This window comes from Tubulanus polymorphus, chromosome 6, assembly GCF_964204645.1.
Source record: "Tubulanus polymorphus chromosome 6, tnTubPoly1.2, whole genome shotgun sequence".
Classification (NCBI taxonomy): Eukaryota; Metazoa; Nemertea; class Palaeonemertea; order Tubulaniformes; family Tubulanidae; genus Tubulanus; species Tubulanus polymorphus.
The window spans coordinates 13,959,570-13,977,296 of record NC_134030.1 but is presented as its reverse complement, the minus strand read 5'-3'; positions in this window follow the sequence as shown (position 1 = coordinate 13,977,296).

Genomic DNA, 17,727 nt, shown 5'->3' with positions numbered 1-17,727 from the left:
TATTCTTAATATTGAATACTATCTAATTGAGAATTTATAATATTTAATTGCGCATCAGATATAATATAAATATGCATTTTGAAATTGTTGTCTCCTTTTTTCTTTTTCATGCATAATCGTATTCCATCTTTTGTATTTTGTAATTTTTCCCAGTAATGTAATAAATTATCTTTAGTTGTTCTAAAATCTAACCATAATGCATATCTATTGCTGGTATAAAAATCAATTTGATTAATATTACAATTTTCAGATGATTTTATTTTTTCATTCATAAAATATTTTCTAATTTCTGGCCACTGATCGATCATTCTCATTCCTGGACAAGATATTTTATTTGCTATACCTTCAATTGTTATTTCTACTTTTTATATTTCAGGATTATAATAATTATCAACATTTATTGCACCATTAGAATATGTTGCAATGGTAAAAAATATTAATATACCTTTAATAGATCTTCTTGGAAAGTGAATATTCTCATTAATAATTTCATCATTTGCATTAATAGTTAGTTTTAAACTTATCAATATAAGCATACAATAATGAAAATCCTTGGTTGTATTGAGTTTGAATTATGCTAGCAATAATTTCATTAGTTACTGTATCATATTCTAAACATATATTCGATAATTTATAACCCATATATGTTATTACACTCGATAATACTATTTCATTTACAGGTGCAAATGTTATTTCGAATATGATATATTCTTGTATAGCATATTTATATAAAGGTGCATTATTATTCATCAATTCAAAGTCTAATGGAATTTTATATTTACTACCATAAATCTTTTTTATCAAATTATCTGCAGCATTAGTTACTACTGCATTATTAGCTTCTGATCTTAATTTATTTTGATTTGAGGATTGAACTCCACAAATCAGTTAATGCTGCACGCTGCAGTACAGCCCATTCGATGTGTTGTTATTCCAGGGAAATTAATGTTAAATTTTTTCTACTATGAATTATCATTTGTTTAAAAAACCAGTGCCAATATGAAAGGTCAACATGTGCTGAAGAGAACTGTGAAATAAAATTTCGGATTGGCCCACTACTTTTCCCGTAATTTGCTAATTACTTTACCTATAAATCCGAATAGAATCGACAAAATCCACGCCCACCACTAAAAACTTACATACATGAATATTAACATGGCTTACTATAGGTTAGTATCTAACTGAAAAGTATATGGTTATAGCTTGGGTCTGTCTATTTGGTCTGCTAGGTCAACTTTTACGATTTTTTTGTACCAAAAACCGACTGACCTATATCATGTATACACATTTTTGTAAAATGGAATAACTACCTGAAGATGACCATACTCTGCTATTAGGTTGATATGTTAGCCATCGTTTTCCGTTATATGTTTATTCATATCATTAATGGTGGGCGTAGGTTTCAGTAAAAGATTTTGACGTATGCTAAAAATAGTACAACAGTGAAACACTGCTAGGAAGGATGACGTCAATCATTATACACATAGGCTTGCTGTTCACATGTGATGCGTATAGTTCAGACAGAATAAAAGTTCACAAGACAATTATATTTGTTGTATTACCTACAACTTTAAATTTGATACAACTACTACGCATTAAAGGAATTATTTACAGTATCTCGCATAAGCAAATTAATAATATATGAGATTTCTTAGAAATTATAAGCGCTGTGATTGAACGGCAATGAGATACAGGAATGGATTTTGTTTACGAATTAGCCATTTTTTATCCTTCTACAAATCTTTAGAATATTTTCACTTAATAATATTGAAGTAACTATTTGTATTTGTCCAAAATATTTGTTATATCCTGTAAACAAAACTCCATTCAAAATATAAAACTCCGAAATTAAAAACGAGGGAAAATTGAAATTGTTGCGAGTTGGTCGGCAACAGCTATTTGGCGGGAAATACAACTTACATAAACCACAAACAAATGTGTTTTTAGATTTAATGTTCTCTGACTTAGGCTTTGCGTTAAAAACATGGTACATGCTCGATCATGGATTACTGTAATTTTGTCAAAGTTTTAGCAGCTAGAGTGACAAAAGACAAACATTTTCTCCATTCACGTGAGTCAAAATCTCGTCATAACTCGCATTTGACAGCCGGTGAAAGATCCAATCTATATAATAATATCACGAAAGATTTACGAAATTTGAAATTCAAGGATTCTTATACTTTTCCGAGAGAAATAAAACGGATCGAACTTGTGCTCAAAGACAGACAGTACTGGCTTCATAAAAATCAAAACGGTGAAAAAGAAGAATTTTTACAGTATTTCTCTCATGAATGCTGGGTCCAGCTTCCGCAAAATATAAAGGAATCCCATACTCTTAAGGGATTTATTACTTGCAAGTCTCGTGACGGTCATATTAGTTGTCTCCATGTCAGCAAAAAAGACAAAGGACTATCATCTGCTTCCACTGTGTGTAGAGAGGTTCTCAAAGAAATTACCAATGCGAAACCGCCCCGTAACAAACAGAAAACGGCTGCAAGAAAGGCTGCAAAAAGAATCATCGAATCAGCAAAGCCCATTTTTGAGAAATCGTATGAAGAGCCAATTGAAGATGCTATCAAGGTAATTTTATTTCTTCAATATTTCAATGTTTAATTGTTTATATCCATTTTACAGAGTTATATATACCGTAAACAAAACCAATTAACAAATTGTTGTCTTTTGTTGTCTATTGCATTGCAGTTTTTGCATGCTGATTGGTATATATGGCTGGGCTGGTGCAACGCCTATTTCGTTAGTAGAAAAAATACGCACCCGAATTTCAGAATTGCTGCAACAATGTTTATTATACAGCACGTTAATCCTATTATCAACCGCAGTCGCTTTAGTTCAAGTAGACTCCCGAGTGCTAATAGTTTTCACCTAAAAGCTACATCTTTCTTTTTAACTTATTTCCGGCGGGAAAGTCCATTTTGTTCACTATGGGCTGATAAAATGAAATTTATACACTCTACAGCGCTCACTTCTAAATAATCGGGCAATGCATTGCAAAGTTTGGAGTTCTGCATACATGTATAATCTTAATTGCAACACTCCTCGATATCACAGAAGAGTTAATGTATTGAAACTGTTCGGTTCTATTACAGCTTATCATGATGAGACGATATGAATTGAAAGATATGTATCGGATTTATAATCTTTACATTTCAAACTGTATGTTAATCAATATTCGAATTCCATTTATTTACAGGCGGTTTATCAGAAATCAAACTCCACTAATGAAACAATGAAAAACGCTAGAAGGCGAATACGTGACCAGTTAATTAAAGATGACGACAATCGATTATTAGCAATCGGAGATTCTTTCGCTCACCATGACCGTCGTGTTAAGGCAACATATTTTGAGAAAATGTCCACTGCAGCAAATCGTGTTGCTCAAAGTATAATCTCCGAGGAAAGCGGTACTCAAGTAAAAAAGAATCCGGTTGGTTGTCTCGACGCCTACAATTTTGAAAGAACAGATTGTCTGTCTGAAATACGTACATTGGAAGAAAATACGCATATAAACTGGTCGGAGATGGGAAGAAAATATAATGTTACTGGAAACGATGGTAAAATAAGTAAAAAGGGGGGTCAGATCTTAAAGGAATATGCGAAATTGCAAGGAATAAATGTCGACAAATTCAATACTAATGTCGTGATATCAGGAAGAGATATCCCAAAGCGTGTGAGACGCTGCAAAAAGCGTTATTATGGTCACATCACCTTACCATTTGAGCGCAGCGCAAAGGAACTTTCAAAAAAAATAAAAGGAAAAATTGAAAGTGGGGAAATCAATCTGGGTGAACTTGTAGCACCGAAGGAATTCGAAAAAGAAATAATCAATTCGAATGGAAAACTCGAAGTACAGAAAGTAATTGTGTATAGTCGAAAAAGGGCGCTAGAAAATATTCGACAGGATGCACTAAACCGTCACGAGAAATTAGGAATTCTGCGGGACTTTGACGAAAATGTGTCTAACCAAGAATTGGAATCATATCTAAGTAGAATCGGTGAATCTCGAAGCGCAAATTGCTGTGTCGATTCTCTTCGTCACTGTGTTCACGATTTCCATCGGACCCGACCCATGAAACTTTGGCATGACCACAGTAGTATTGCTGGACATTCACATTTCATGGTTATGATTCAGTTTATATGTGATCGCGCTGTTTATTTGACGGATGAATAATATCGTATTAAATATCCAAAAAGAAGATCTATCAATATCCAAAAAGTCTTCGAAATACCCGAGATATATATAATCGGCCGATCTGGAGCTAGCGAGGCAGACCAATTGATATATATGGATACAAGATTAGAAGACTTGAAATCTCTTGGGTTACCTGTTATATCGAGTCAAGATACACCGTATTATGACGTGATGCGATATTTTAGTGGCGATGGACCGGCACGCGCATTCGAAGCTGGAAATAATTCCGGCGGTCACTATCAGCGCCACTGTGGCGCGGATGCCAATTTACATGAAAATCTCGCGCACTGTTTCAGTAAATGTCATCGATCAATTGCGGAAAAACAAAACATTGTTACAAAAGGAATTATGTGGAAGAAATATGCAAACAAAATAGAACCCTTTAGCAACTTAAAGGTCGATGACATCAGAGGAGAACTTTTAGCCCGTAAAATTGATATTTCGGAGCTTAAATTGAAAGCCGACTTACAGCAAGCACTATCCGAAGAACTTTCCGGCGTAAAGCGAGTCCCAAGTGTCCTGTTCAATTCACCAACTGCTTCCCTGGATGATTTAAATTCCAATGATTACGAAATCGTCGAAATCGAAACTCTACATGATATCGCAAATATGTCCAAGTTAATCATGGATGAACTACCGGAACATATAGAAAACCAGGAAATCAAACGAAAAATGAAATGTCTCCACGACCAGTTATTAGCAGGAAAGACACAGATTAAAGGGAGTGATGCCCGATTACAACTTGTACGATTGTGTAATCACTGTGAAAGATGGGAAAAAGAAGAGCTGATATCAACAGATATTTTAAGAGTTGTATCTTCACTTGCAGAAATCAGTGATATAGCCTACAGCCCGGAAAGTGAACGTTCGCAAAAGCTCATCCTTCGATTATATAATCTGACATCCGAGTTCGGATTTCTTTGTGAAAAAGTAATCGGTATCCCGTCAACAAAAAAGACAACAAAACGTGGCTTCTATGGATCATATTTCCCTTCGATTACCGCTCATATGGCTGATGTCTTCCGTTTGATTCCGCTAAGTTCCCTATTAGCTGAAAATGAAGAAAGGACATTTGGAGACTGCAAGCGTATTTCTGCTACAACGGGCCTAAAAAGACCCGGTTACGTTATCGGTTATATTTTTCTTCGCCATCAAGCTGAGCGACAGAATTGCTATAAACGAGATACGCTAGCTATTCAGGTGTCACGAATCAGCAAGGAGACCAAAGTTAGTTCTCTCTTCATTCGGTAAAAATACAATTATTACGTGGGACATGCTGTGTAAGAGACGATCTCTAGTTCAAGCACATTTTCGACGGATTTCTGATTATTTGGTACTCGGTGAAAACACATGGTGGAAAGTATGCGACAAAGGAATAGAGTGGATGGATGGAAATGATGAAAACAACCAGCGAATCACTCCAAGGCAATTTCATTTTCAGTCATCCTCAAGAAAGGAGTGTGAGTTGCATGTCAGAAAATGCTGGGATGATTGTCTGGACTTGTTGTGTAAACAGAAAATACGTCTCCCAATGATCAAAGTTAAGATGTCTGATGACGAAATCGTAGAAACTGACTTGATTAACGATATGCCTTGCTGTGAGTATTGCCGTTTCCCCATAATTTTATATTTCAATGTATCCAATATCAATACGCTTATTTACTTTTCAGCACAAAATCAGAATGAAGACGTAGAATTTAACTGCATTACGGAGGTATCTGACATCTCGTCACCTGATATCTCGTTTCTACGTCACCAAGAATCCGAAACAGTTGAGAGAAATGAAGAAATATGTGTACAAATTAAGGCAATAACCGGTGAGCTTATTAGTGAAAATGAAAAAGCTCTATTCAATATATTTATATTCGATTGGATTGCTAATTGCTGTGTTGCTATTTTAGGAGACGAAACCTTACTGATGGAGCCGAGAGAAATTAGTTTGATGACATCGCCACCAAATATAGTTAATTCTGACCTAGGTAGATTGCTTAATTGATATGATATTTCAAATTCAAAGATATATTTTTACATTTTCTTTTAACTTGACTGTTCTCAAAAATATTTCTTCAGATATGTCCAGTATAGACAAAGTCGATGAATCGTCCGTATTTCCCGCAGATGATACAACAATACAGATTAATACAAAGTTAGTTACCAAATGTTATTACGCTATTATAATTGAATAGCCTAGACCATACATTGAAATTTATTATGAAAGTTTTGAGCGTGAATCTAATTAAAACGTTGATTTACAGGTGGAAGTAAACTTGAATTATCCCTCGAAAAACACTCATTAGATAAGCAAAACCTTACAGGTGTGTATATCGTATGATTTAGATTACGGTCAGCTGCTTTTTTAGTCTAAAGATGACCATGTATGATATACATAATTTTATTCACAGATTCTTCGAAGAACGATCTCAGTACAAATAGGAAAATATCTTCAATCTCATGTAGCACCCCGAAAAGTAAGCTTTTTAATCTTTTCAGAATTCATTTCAATGTGTCTAATTTCGATTTTTAAGTAATAAATAATCTAATCATTTTTTTCAGTCAATGCGGAGAAGAAAAAGGACACTGGCGATCTCGTGAGAGAGTTATTGGGTGAAACTCCCCTCGTCAATGAATTTCTACGGCTAAGAAGGCAACCACATAAACGGAAAGAATTTCTTAATACTTTGGCGGTTGTTCAAACGAGGATTCTTGCGAAACGCAGAGATTTCAAAAACAAACTCTCAGGATGGGAAAAACAGTATATTATAGAAAACGGCGGATCATTTCCATCAGTGCAAGATTATAAGAAATGTCAACTATATAAACATAAAACATATTGTGAAATATTACTAAAACACTGGGGTTCCTATTACTAAATTTGAATGCGCATTTATAATCCGAAAATATTTATATTGATGTATCATTTATAATGACGTATTGTTGAAAATCTATTCATACAATGTTCATCGAATGATTCGTGAAATATATAGTATTCTAAATCTGTTTTTGAAACTCGCGGTTACTCCAAGTGTAGTTTTGTATATGCGCATGTATACTTCTCAGTTTTATGACTCGTTGGAATTTCTTATCAGTTCTGTAAACAGGTCACACGTGTACGTCTAGATTTTTACAATTCACCGTAGCATCCTGGAAATGACCGACATTTTCCAAGCGCAGAGTTTTGTATCCACGAAATTATGTGACTCATGCTCGGTTTCACTGAAAATATGTCATGTAGCATTAACTGATTTGTGTCCTTGAAATATCATATTATCTCTATTTTCTTTTGTTAACCATAAATCTTTATAATGCATAAATAAATTTTAATCGTCAAATGAAAAAACTGTTTCTGGACCAAGCTTTATAGTTAATTTTCTAATTGAATATCTTCCAACATTATCAACAACATAATTATTACTATTACCAGTTACTTTTATATCAGCTGATAAATAAATACTATTTGGAACATAAACAGTATTTTTTGTTAATCGAGGGATTCTAACATATAAAGTTTCATCGGGATTATTATTAGAAGGCTTGTGTGTAATTATATGATGACAACGTTCTGCTTTAATTGCATTAGATATTCTTGAAATCTTAGAAGGATTTATATAACTCCCACTCATTTATTTAACAAAAAAATAATCATTTATTTTTGATCATATTCACTCATCCAAAAATAATAGCACTAACAATTGTAATTGAAAATAAAATAATATGTTCAGCAAGAGAGAATAAGAATATTTCCAGCAGATTTCAAAACAAAACAACAATCGATGCATAAATCCGGGTAAAGCTGCAGCAGATTTTTTAGATAATTCCCATGGATATTTTGCTAATTTTTCTTATCCATCCTTAACTTTATCTTGTACAGAATTATTATTATTTGGAGGTTTATCCGGTTTATTAGGAGTAGGTGTAGATTTTAAAGCATTTGCTATAGCTAAACCTATTGTTGTAAATACCATAGTTATAGATGTTAGAATTGAAATAATTGTAATACATTCTAACTTAAATTCAATTTCTTCAATCACTTTATTATCTCTGTCTAACTTTAATTGTTATATTTCTTTAATTTTATAAGTTTTATCTTTTTCTAAAGAATTAATTTTTTGATCTCTAATAATCTTATTGTGTGCAATTTTATCAGCTTCATTTCTTATACTAATAATTTCTCTAATTGATTTATCAGAAAATATATTTATGTCTTCTAATTGTTGATCTGTTGCATCAATTAACCCATTCGGTAAAAGTTTTTCAATTGGAACTTTATTTGAATTAAGTTTACTAATTCTAGAAGTTAAATCCTGTTCAGAAGTTGTTTCTGTTTCTAAATTGTTATTGATTATTTCAAATAATTCATCAATTCTTTGGCTATAAATACATCTAGATTATAATCTCTTTCTGCTTTTTTAACATCAGTTATTTCATTACTTATTCTTTTAATTCTAAATGTTTCTAATTTTTGCAATGTTGATTCTGCTAATACTTTATTTCCAACTTTATAACTGATATCAATATAATAATCACCTTCCAAATGAAAATAACATTTACCATTATCTAAAAATTTAAATCTATATAACAAACGTTCAAAGTTTTTATCATTTAAATTAAGTTTAGAATTTTTAGTTAATAGAACTAATTTATCTAATTTGGAAATATTATCTAAATCTTGTTTTACAAAATCTGGATTAAAATCTGGATCATATTTTTCAGGATTAAATTGTGATTCTGCAGGTGTACTTAAATTAGAATTATAATCATTATCAATATTAGTTTCATTAAAATCGGGTTGTGGTTCATCAGTTATACGGGGTTCATCAAAATCAAAAGGATCCATTTCATAACCTTCCACACCTTCTACATCCATTTATAAATAAAAGAAATCAGAATCTAAAATATAATATTCCTCCTATTACAATTCCTATACAAAGCTATAGCTAATTTAATATTTTCATGGGATTTATTATCATTATTAGCTTTAATTATTTCATGTTGAATATTATCAGTTATTAATATTATATTTTCTGTAGTATTGTAGTCTTTTATTTTAGAATCATTATTTAATTTGATATTCTTACTTTTAGTTTCAGTTGATTGAATATGTTTTTTATTTTTTTCACCTTCCATTAATTTTGGAGCAGTAATAATCTTTTTTATTTATATCATTTACCCAACCTTATTATTAGGCCAGCCGTAGGCTGAGCCTATTACTATACAAATGGAGCGAATTTAAATGACATGGTTTCCACACAAAAGGCTCTTTTGCTTGCCAAGTGAGGGCATATTCGAACAAATCACGTATTTAAGCGTAATCCATTCTCGGAATCGTAGCGAGCAGAATTTTGAAATAGGGTCTCATAAAAATGTTTTCTGCATTTTTCACGAAAGTTAAATCGGGAAAATTCCAATTTTTATCAGCCAATCAGGAAGTTGTGTCTTCCCTGTGATTGGTTTATCTGAAAATATCAGCAGCTGTTCACGTGAATTATCGCGATTTCATTACTGGCGCTTTTGCGCATGACGTCATGTATCAACACGCGACAATACTTCCGCGTTCGCTACGTGTTCGCTGATTGGCCCATTTACTGGGAAATTCCACAGAAGCCTAATGTGGTTTGTTACAAGCGCTGTGATTGGCCCGACCCGATTCTGGCATGGCTTAAGCTTAGTGGGTTCGAATCCCTTGACGGGTGAAGATGATGGATCCTATCAATATCTATTGAAACAAATAAGTTTCCCGGTTGGGCAGCCGCGGATATATCTACCGGAAGTGTTCCGGTTCGATATTTCGAGGTTTCTTTCGAGTGATATTGAAATCCGGTAAATACCAGCGGTAGATTGTGAAAACCCATTGCATAATATTTATATTACTTAATCAACGAAAAGCGTCGGGGCCGCGCCAGGAGTTTTCGTGATTCAAATAGCGCAATAGCCTACTTCTTCGTGTTCGTCCACCTCAATTTTCACTCCGCCGATCTCTGACACGGCTCTGTCCCCGTCGGCGCTGTGATTGCACTTTCGTACCACCAAAATTTTTTATTTCTATATCAGGGAGGTCTGGAGAATAAAAAAGTCAAAATTTGTATATCACATAGGCCTGATTTCATCGAATAAGTCGACCATGGTCGTTACGTTTCCGTACTTATTACCACCTAAAACCGTCTGAACAATTTTGTCACAACCAACATTTCGTTTACAGAAATCAGGTGTTCACGTGAATCCGCGGTATCGTCTACTGTTTTACTTCCGGGTTTTATTTTAAGATTTAAAAGTTGTATTTCAAGATCGATTTCTATGAAATCTTTAGTTGATTTGGTGTTTGGGAGGAATTTTTATTTGCTCTACAGAAAATTCATCCTTGACAATTGCGCAAGGTTCGCAAAAAAAAAGGTTTTACCAAATCGGGTGTATGACCTTGATACGCTAATTAGCCATGTGCCCGAATTGCAAATTCAATCAAATTTTATTCTGCCAAAAAAATGTTAAATACAATTCGCTTTCCGAGAGTTAATGGTATGCTGCATCGAACAAAGTTGTTTTGAGGTGGGTCTTGAAGCTATTGAGGTCGAGAGATAACCATCTAGATAGTTCGTGAGAGTTCCAAAGTTTTGAAGACGCTTCAAGGTAATGTCTTGATATTTGTTTTATACGTGTATCTACCCTAGACACATCTTCAGGCCAAAAACTGGCCCTGTCAGATTCAAGATGGCCGACTGGCAGCCATTGTTGTTCGCCAAAGTCAGCACTTTTTACACATTTTTGAAGTTTTCGAGGGAAATTTTGAAGACACTTTTATCAATAACCTTGATCATTCGTATATATTTGTATCCCCCGAGGGCCCATCGGCATGAGAAAAATTGAGTCGATCGGACTCAAGATGGCCGTACTGTGACCTTTTTTGTTCCCAAAAATGTCAATTTTGGCCTGAATTCTGAGTACTGTAGCTTTCTAATGGTGTGCCATGTTTCATTGCAATTTGTAATGGGTATTCTTTGGAAAGGGATCTTTTATATCCGATAGGGTATTTTTGACCAGGCAATTATGACGCACTTGGTGGCCATCTTGGGGTCATCAGTACTCATTCGTAGGTGGAAAAGTTTTTCCACATCATAATTGATACTTAAGCATATTTTGCTACTATAATCAATTGGAAAGTTGTAGCTCATGACATGTTCTATGATCGAGGTGAGTTTCAAGCTCATTGGGTTTTTTTATGGCCACCAGGGGGCGTTGAACAATACAATAACTTAGTATTTCTATATTACATTCGTTCCTGCTGTCTGTGTTAACACACGATTTTACAATGTAAATGATATTGAGCAGGGAGTGTATATTGATAAATATAACCCACAGATTACATCAATTATAAAAAGCAAATCTGACAGGCTGGCCATTGTGCCCCTTGGGGCTCTTGTTTATAGTTGCAGTCTTAATTAAATTATCATAACCAATTATATTTCCCATTTTTAATACTAAATCATTAGAAATAATTAACAAATTAGGCCCTATACAATGATTTAATCTAATATGTGTTTTATTTAAATAATTTTGGTATCTTATAATGTTTTCTGGAATCGATCTATTTTTATCATTATGAATAGAATCTTCAAATAAAACTTTAAATTGTTTCTGCGTATCAAATGAACTATTATCATTTCCAACTATAGGTGATCTTGTTTCAACTTGTGCACCTAAAATACAAATTAAATTAGTTCTAATTGATCGATTTATTCTTTGTATACCAGGCTTTGTAAAACCTTCACCATTATCTATAATATAATTATTCCAACCATCATCATTATTGATTTCATAATTATGATAGGCACCAACTCTATGCATATAATCAATTCTTTTTATTTCATACTGTTCACCAATACCTTGCAATTTACTATACGTTCTAAAATCGGAATTAATATCTATATTAAATTCATCACATATTTTATAAAACTTAGATAGATTAATATTATCATCTAATTCCTTAAAATATTTCGATCCTGGTAAAGGACATTCTAATTCATTTAATATAATTCTAATTTGAAAATACGTGAAAATTCTAAATATCGTATGAATGAATTTTAAATCAGAATAAGACAAATTGTTATATAAATTATTCAAATGATCATTCCAACTTACCCCACACCCTGTTGTTGCACAATAAACCGCAAAATATAATTGATTCAGCATCAATATCTCATATTAGATTTTATTTTATATTTATCATATTCATCCCGAGAAGAAGAAAGATTATATGTATTAAATATATTTTCCATTTTAGAAAGAACAAACTTTGTTTCAGTAACATAAATTTCTAAATTGGTTTATGAAGGCAAAACTACATTATATGTTATAATACTATTAAAACCTATTGGTGGAATATTATATATAATTGATTTATTGTATTGGAAAGCCTTTGGAAACCCCATTTACATAATAAAAAAATTAATAATTGATTAATTCTTTTAATAATTTATCTTGTTCTTCAATTGTTATACTACCATTTAAACTTATTATATAATCTAATGTATTTTTCAATTTATTGATTTCTTTTATATTAGATTTAATTTTTTCTTTATTACTTTTTATATTTAATTTTGAACTTATTCCGGTTAAAAACACTTGATGATAATCCTAGCACGCCAATTGATATAGCTAAAGGGGTTAATGGTAAAACTATTGCTAAAAATGTTATTACAGAACTTATCGTAACTGAAAAAATTCTAATATTTGTTTTTCAAAATATGTTTTTAATTAAATTTTATTGATATCATGAGGAATAATATCAATATTATCAACTTTATCATCCATTTATTTAGCAAAAAATTACCAATTAGTAAATTTATATGAAACAAATATAACAATAATTGTTCCACCTAAAACCCAAATTATTTCATATTTCTTCTGTTCATTACTTGGGTATAATAATCTGATAATTTTGGTTTATATAAATTTAATTTTTCTTTATTTGTTACTGCGTTATATAATCTCATAGCTTCATCAACTGATTGAAAATCTCTATGTGAAATTTTCTGATTATATAATTCTTTGTTAATATAATCAATGTAATTTTGTCTTTTTTCTCTATATTCTTCTGCTGCTTTATTATATTTTTCTAATGCTAAGTTATGTCTTTTTTGTTCTTCTAATGACCCATTTTTATCAATATGCCTAAATAAATAAAGTATCGCCACTATATGCTAAAGCGTTAACGATTGCCGTTCCTACAACAGTTACGATTGCTGCAACTGCCATTTATTTAACAAAACAATTACGTATTTATAGGAGGAATATATTTTTGTTTTTCTAAATAACCAACTGTTATATTAGATAAAGTAACTGCCAACGTTAATTTTAAAATATCATTGATATCAAATCTATCAACATTAACACTTCCCATTTTAAATACTTTTTTAAATACTATTGAATACCCATCAGTTCCAACTGATACTAATGCACCATAATATAATCCAGTTATTATCCACTTATTATCACTCATTTAATAATCAAAAAAATTACTATCTTCAAAACATTTAGTTATATTAGTTATAATTATTTCAACATTTATAATATTATTAGTTTCATTTTCGTATATTTCAGTTATTATTTTTTTAATGTCATCGATGATAAAATCTTCGTCTAATTCATAAAATCTTAAAGATTCTCTAATAAAATCGGTAATCTTTTCTACATTAAAAGTTTCTTTATTTATTGTTTTTTCATACTCAAATGTTGTTTCATTAAAAAATGCAATATTTTTAATATGTGTTATTACATCATTAATACCAAATCCAATCAAATCCAAATCATTAATACCAAATCAAATCCAAAGCATATACTCGGTCCTACAGTTATATTCATTTATATAGTGAAAAATTACTCTCTCCATCTTATTACTTATTCATAAATTACAGGAAAATTATCAAATCAATTAAGTAACCATTATGATTTCTTACTTCTAATTTAAAATTATTAAATCGTGAAATACAAGGCTTGGAATCACAGTTAAATTGTAGTTTATTTGAGTTCCAAATTGTTTAACATTTTTAATGGTAAAATATTTAATAAACTAGAATTACATGTTGTATCTTTAGTTGTTTCAAATGTTTTTGTTGGGTCAATCAAATTGCAATAAATATAAAAGTGTGTAAGGTATTATATTTGATATACTTTCTACGTTTCATATATCAGTATCTGGTTTAATTCCTAATAATTTAGCTATTGGTTTTTTACCATAAATGCAAGTTTGTTTCCATGTTCTATCTTTATTCTAATTTTATCAGAACTATCACTTTTTATGAATCTAATTAAAAATTTATCTTCACTTCTAATTTTTAATCGTGCTCTTCGATTTATTTCTTGCGCTAATGTATCTAGATTATATAATCCTGGTTTTAAAAATAGATGATACCATTTATCTACATTTTCTACATAAATTATAAACAATCTATGATCAAAACTTTTATCCGATATATTATAAAAAGAATTACATAAACTTACATTTACTGATTTTAAATCTACACAATTTTTAAATTCTCTATCTAATTGTACTAGTAAATTATGTGATTTTGAATTTGCGAGTTTTCTGGAATCAACAAATATTCTATATTCTATTAATTCAACTATTATTTATAACACCAAAAAAATTACTTCGAACCACTAAAAAATAATTTTAATAAAATTTTTCTAAATAAAGCGATGAGTAGATAGAATGTGAAATTTGTGGTGAACTTCAAAGAAAAAGTAATATGGCTCGACGTATGAAAAAACATGATGAAAATTATAAACCCCCTAAAATAAACTGTCCAAATTGTAATAAAACATTCTCTAGAAATTATTTCAAAAAACATTCAGAGAAGTGTAAAAATAATGACTTAATAGTTAATGTTGACAGTAACGAAAGTAATAATAATTCTGTTGAAGTTGAACCTGAAATTATTTGGAAAAGACCTTTCTTGTTCTATGATAAGAATGTAATTAAAGATCATTTCTGTGAGTATTGTCGAATAAAATATAGCCCCGAAAATATAGAAGATTGGGAGAATCATCAATTTCGTAAAGTACATATAGATACAATTTCTAGTAAATTTGAAACAGAATTTAATGAAAGAAAAAATTAAATATTAGAAAAAAATAAATATGAGAAAACGTTATCAGATAATGAAGAAACACTTGAAAAGTTAGAAAAACAATATGATGATTTAGTAAGAAAAACATTATTGTAAATATTGTAAATTGATTATTACAAAAAGTAATTCAAATCTACATAATAGAACAATAAAACATAAAGAAAACGTAAGAAAATACCAAGAGCTCAATGTTGATCTATTACCAAGATTCGATAGAAAAAAATGCTCACAATGTATTTATGAGTACTTAAGGCAAGAAGATTCTGTGGTATTTTGTAGTTTTGTGGATGGGAAATGAATTTACGGGGTGATGATGAAAAAACTAAATATTTTCTTGTGGAGTCAAAATTAAAATATCTAGATGAAATTTTTAAAATATTTTCTGTGGAAGATCATACACCAGAATATAAGCAATGGCTTGAAAAAATGAAAATGATAGAAAATAAAAATGGTGAAATAACTAAAAAAGATATAATAAAAACAATTATTCCATCAACATTTAACACCAATAGGGGTAAAAAAATATTTTAAAGCGTAAGGTTTCAGCGAACTCTAACTCTTTTTCAAATTTTAACTTATTTCAATAAAAATTTTATATATAAATGTGCTCAAGATTAATCAAAGTTCCCGCGAAAGACATGAATAATAAATATATAAATTCAATATTGTATTATTTAACAGTGAATAATAATTTAGCAGATATTTCAGGAGTAAAAATAAATAAGTATTATAAATCGGATAAAAATGAATTAATTGAAACGTCAGATATATTTTGCGATAATATAATGTTATATAAAATCATGTTAGAAAAATAATTATAAAAGAAAATAGAACTACTTTTCTAAACGTTAATCAGAGATAACACATTATGAAATTAAGGAATGTTTTAATGTTTTAATCAAGGTTATGTTTTAATGAATGTTTTAATCAAGGAAATATTATATTAGATAACTTAGCTATAAAAATTACACGTATTTTAACAATTCATGATGATAATTCAAAATCAAATCATATATCTTAAGTAGAATTAATCAAGAATTGAAATTAACAGATTATATTGGTTGTACATAGTAATTTGATATAACTTGATGCTTTAATATCCTTTCTGTTGTAAAGTTTGAATCATTTATAAACATTTTATTACTCTTTGATGTTTTATTTCTTTTTGTATTATAAACATTTAAATCTATAAATATAATTTCATTCAATGTTAAACCAGAACCCTCAAAATATCTTTCTTCGATATGTCGTTTAAATTCATTAAATATTTTTTCTAATTTCTCTTTTATTTGTGTTTTTGAAACTATTTCTTCAGAGTGTGTTTGAATATTCTACCCCATTTTTACTTCTGATTTGATAAAACTTACTTTTCCAGAAATACTAATTTTTGGATATTCAACATCTGTTACAAAATCTATTATTTTTTCCATGATTTCAATAAATTTACTATAGTCTTCTATTGTTGCTCCTTTAAAAAATCTAAATATAATAGCTGCAGGACCAATTTTAATAAGTAATTTCAATTGTATCTTTTATTTCTAGTGAATCGATATAATTTCTAACATTTTCCACGTAAGGTTTATTTGAAATAGATTTAGTTTTTGAAACTGTTTTTTTTTTTACTTTTTGAGGTTTTTCATCAGAATAATCTGTTCCTTAAACATTATTACTTAAATTTTGTTTGTGTTTTTGCGATTCGAGATGTCTTTTATAATTCCTTTTTGCTATAAATTCATTACAAACTTCACATTTTATTTCATCTTTTTTCATTTTTTCTAATTTTCTTTTCTTTCATTGGAATTTTCTGGAGTTTCAAAATCTATAACTTTTTTAAAATGATTTTCAGTTTTTTCATGCCGAGATTTATTAGATTTATCAATGTATTTTTTACAATATGTACAATAATATTGATTTTCATTAACATCATTTTTTTCGTCTGGTACTCATTGTCTCCCATTTATTAGAAAAAAAATTACTTGTGGTGATGAGTGGTGTGTCCTCTCGTCCTCTGATCTGAACCCCTGATATTCCAATTACTAACATGAACAGATCAGCAATATACTTGAATAAAATAGCCGGTCGGTATAACAAGAAAACAACAATATAAAAGAGGTAACAACAAACAAATACTCTTAAACCTGTCGGACTCGCGAACGCCGGACTCGTGAAGTCTTTGACTCGGACATCATATTCTCGGAGCATTCCTCTTTCGGACGAATTATCGGTATATATGCATTCAGGTTCAATTCAATTCTTTATTGACAGTTACCTAGTAACTAATTTCAAGTTTCAAATAGGATAGACATTTTAGACATTCTGCTGGTTCATAGAGACCGTTATTACAGAATCAATTTATACGTTGCTTTAAGATGTCAGTTGCCCAATCTGAATGAAGATGGA